General features: G+C 45.0%; 1 long non-coding RNA gene across 1 annotated transcript; it reads right to left on the bottom strand.

The window, feature by feature from the left end:
* Nucleotides 1–224: 224 nt before the first annotated feature.
* Nucleotides 225–4,002, bottom strand: LOC122425337. Its single transcript, XR_006264818.1, has 3 exons — nucleotides 3,796–4,002; nucleotides 737–844; nucleotides 225–340 (listed from the first exon to the last, which is right to left on the bottom strand). It is a non-coding gene; the product is annotated as an uncharacterized LOC122425337 (long non-coding RNA).
* Nucleotides 4,003–4,427: the final 425 nt, after the last annotated feature.

Below are 4,427 nucleotides of genomic sequence, written 5' to 3'. Positions count from 1 at the left end.
ACACTGAACAGGCTCCTTTAGTCTCTCTGACCTCCAGTAATAATCATAATAGCACCAGTTTTACCCAACTCACAGGGTCTTTTTAATGTTAGAATCAACCCTTCATAATCTAGAGAGGGTATTTCAACAGTAAACTCACATTGCAAAATACGACAAGGAGTTTATCATGTGCTGAAGCATTTCTCACTGGGTGGGGCTGTGTTGGCCATGATGCTGATCAAGTTAGGAGAGTGAATTGATCCCCCAAACTGGAGCATCAAGGGCTGCCAGATGTTGGGGTACTATCCATCCACTCGCTTCCGTCTTAGGAAATCATGAGGGTGAACTGACCACAGGCAATCTGAAATGAGAGAAAGAACGAGAGAGAGACTGAGAGAGAGAGAGAGAAGCTGATAAATCAGGAATTTAATTAGCAGAGTGACTCAGGTGGAAGGTTGAAGCCTAACTGGGTTTCTGTTTACATTAAACAGATTTGATTTGTAATCTGACTCAATTAGCCAGAAATTAAATGCATCTTGAGGCAGAAATACCATGGATGTAAGTATTCTCTTTAGGGGAGAAAAAGAAAAACTCAGCAAAATGCCGACACGTAACCTCTTCCTACAATCTTATTTCTGGGGTGCTCCTCTTTTCCAGGCCACAAATGGTCATCTTCTTGCTCACCCCACCCCCACCTCTGTGCTTGTCTTAATCAGGATGGAACGTACCATTCCCACAGTGTCAGGGGGATGCTTACCGATAACATGATAAATGATTCCACGCTAATATGGTGACAGTTAACTCCAGTGTGTTCATCATTGCTGTTTGGATGTGGGCAGGATAAAAATTGAAGCAGGAATATTTCCTTAAAAAAAAAAAAAGAAAGAAAGAAAAACCTACCATCAACAGTCTTATGAATATCTTGGAGCAGGTGTCCCTGGATATGTCATTCTCCCTCCTGATGCAAATGCAAACTAAGTTTCATCTGAAACACTGAAATGTGGCTCCCTTCCTCTTGGGAGAGAGTTGGCATTTGTCACTGTCGCTTGGGGGCAAACCAGTGAGAAGGAGACTGAATTCAAACAAAACGATGATGGAAGAGAAGTTTAGGATCTCCCCCAAGACTCCTCTCCTGTGACCAGGACCCCAGACCACTGGCAAAGGTCGACCATGTGTCTGCCTGTGAACAGCCTGTCTGTGTCCTCACCCCCAGAGCAGGACTTGAGACGTTGACATATGAGCCATAGTCACCATGAAGCTGCTGAGTAGAAAGAGGCGGGCCTTTCTGAGCATCAACTTGACATTCCTCATGACTCAGCTTGACCCAGGTCTCTAGCACCAGCTGCATCAGGGGCCTCTTTCTTGAACATCTTCTTCTTGAATCCCAAAGACTTTCCCCTGGACTAGGGGAGAGAGAGCTAAGACTGGGATGTTTGTTTGTTTTTTTCTGGGGTTGCATATTGACATGTGGGAAGAGCCATTGTTAATAACTGAGTTAAATAATTGAAATTAAAAGACTCTTGCTCTTTGGAAGAAAAGCTGTGACAAACCTAGACAGCGTATTAAAAAGCAGAGATATCACTTTGCCAGCAAAGGTCCATCTAGTCAAAGCTATGGTTTTTCAAGTAGTCATGTACGGATTTGAGGGTGGCACAGGGGTTGTATTTTGCCAAAAAGTGAACTCAGGGCTATAACTTTGAGCATCCTTCTCTCCTTTTTTTTTTAAGAATTTTTTTTTTTTTAATGTGGACCATTTTCAGTCTTTACTGAGTTTGTTACAGTATTACTTCAGTTTCATGTTTTGACTTTTTTGTTACCAGGCATGTGGGACCTTAGCTCCCCAACCAGGGATTGAACCTGCACCCCCTGCAGTGGAGGGTAAAATCTAACCACCGGACCACCAGGGAAGTCCCTTGGCTTCTTTCTTACATGTTGGTTTCATCTCTGTGACTCATTCAGGGAAAGCACTGTGTTAGCCACTGGGATGTTCAAAGATGAGAGAAAGACAGTGCCCATCCTCCAGAACAGCATCGGAGACCACCAGCATTTTGTGTGTGCCAAGCCCTGTGTCATAGGTGTCTACACACACACACTACATCAGGCAGTGCACACAGGCACACACGCCTAGTGTCCCGCTGCACCCTCGTACTGCTGCCAAGGACAGAGCTTTCAATGATGTCAAGCCACGGATGGACATCAGCCTCCAACCGCCAAGCTTGCAGGACGCTTCTGCCTCCCCGGGAAGATCCAGGGCCTCCCCTCCCCCTCCCAAAGTGCTCTCTGCTCTGGGTCTGCAATGCAGGAAGGCTGATGGCCCAGGGAGTAAAAAAAAAAATCTAAAATCCAATAAGATAATTTGTAACTGATCCTTGGGCACCAAACATAGGATCTGCCTTCTCATTGTTCACACTTAAACGTGGTTCACACTGCAGAACAGTGAGGCATGCAGGCTGGCGTTAATTCAAACTCCAACTGGAATTGCTTTCTACCCTCTCGTCTGTTTGGAACTCGATCATCCTCAGCCAAGATGTTTTTTGGGGCCAGGAGGGAAGCTGGAAGCAACTGCCTTCTATTTAGCATAGACTGGGACCTGTTTTTGAGCTCACACTTAATACCTTGCTTCCCTTCTGACTCATTTGCACAGTTGTTTCCAACTCTTTGTAACTCCATGGACTGTAGCCCGCCAGGCTTCTCTATCCATGGGATTCTCCAGGCAAAAAAACTGGAGGGGGTTGCCATTTCTTCCTCCAGGGGATCTTCCCAACCCAGAGATTGAACCCGGATCTCTTGCATCTCCTGCATTGGCAGGTGGATTCTTTACCAGCAATGCCATCTGGGAAGCCCTTCTGGGCCCATGTTTAAATCCCACCTCTCAGCACAGTTCCAACACTCTCGTCTCAAGTAGGCTTTATACACTGATCACTCGCTAAAGTGAGTTTGATAGGCTTGATCTCTGGTGGCCCAAACAGGATTAATTTTTAGAAACACAGCCCTATCTGGAATTGCTAAAAGAAAACATGCTAGAAAAAGGAAGGCGGCACCATTTGTCCAATCATTGCAGCAAATGAACAGGAGCGTTCTGGCAGTATCTCAGTCCTGCTGCAGTTCATCTTGCAGCTGTCCGCAGTTCCCTGACGTGACGTGCTGCCCTTCACGAGATGATTCCCAGGCACAGTCTGGGAGGCTCCCCTAAGAGGTGAGGAAGTCGCTGCACAGGGCTGATCCACGAGAATGGACTACCTAAATCCTGGCTTCGTGCCTGATTGCCTTTTCCACATATCTTTCATCATCATTAGCTGGACCCAGCTTCCCTGTTCCAAATCAGGGTATAAAAAAAAAACACAGCAGACTGAGCAGAGAGAGCTGAGGAGGCACAATTCAGCAAACAATCCCAGAGACACAAAAAGGCAGCAAACTCCCATAAAATAAAAACAGTGCATCTGAGACCCAAATCTCATTTGCTGTTGACATGAATCTCTCCACCTGTCAAGGACTCACCAACTACCTTCCATATCAGCGTCTACTCCCTCACTTGGCATTGATCCAGAGGAAATATCTTCCAGACATTCTTTTTATTACCAGGTGGTGAGACAAATGGTTCTTTGGTCAATCAAGGCACAGGGCAACTCTATCAAATCTTTTTTTAAAATTATAATATTCATCTTCCTACTGCTGGTGAAAGATCAGAATAAGGTTGTCTGATAAAATGCCTTAGAGTTCTGAAAACCAGAGGCTGTGTCCACTGTCTTATGCTCAAGATACATTTTTATTTCATGGGAGTTGGCACCTTTAAGTTATATGGCTGCCCATTCTTACCCCTCCAGGCAGGACAGCTCATAACCATAGGAGGGGAAAGCCCCATATATGACGCCTTTCATTCTCTCCACGGTCATCAAAAATGAATTTCCTCTGGCAGACAGTTGAGTTTGCAAATGAGTTGAAGTGATTCATAGGCTGCTGGAAAAATAGCATCTTGAAATTTATTCTTAAACACACAGCTTTATAAACTCAGTTCACTCTTTTTGGTGTTTCCCAGGCAAACATTCAGAGTCACAGGGAGCCATGAGCCTGTGGCAGGGTTGAAACTGGAAAGCAATACAGGACTAGTCAAAGCTATGACAAACCTAGACAGCGTATTAAAAAGCAGAGACATCACTTTGCCAACAAAGGTCAGTATAGTCAAAGCTATTGTTCTTCCAGTAGTCACGTACGGATATGAGAGTTGGATCATAATGAAGGCTGAGGGCTGAAGATTTCATGCTTTCAAATTATGGTGCTCCGTAAGAGTCCCCTGGACTGCAAGAAGATCAAACCAGTCCATCCTAAAGGAAATCAACCCAGAATATTCTTTGGAAGGACTGATGCTGAAGCTCCAGTACTTTGGCCACTTTATGCAAAGAGCCAACTCACTAGAAAAGAGCTTGATATTGGGAAAGATTTGAAGGCAA

This window comes from Cervus canadensis, chromosome 23 (assembly GCF_019320065.1).
Source record: "Cervus canadensis isolate Bull #8, Minnesota chromosome 23, ASM1932006v1, whole genome shotgun sequence".
Classification (NCBI taxonomy): Eukaryota; Metazoa; Chordata; class Mammalia; order Artiodactyla; family Cervidae; genus Cervus; species Cervus canadensis.
The sequence above is the reverse complement of the archived record's forward strand: the minus strand, read 5'-3'. Positions and strand labels throughout refer to the sequence as shown.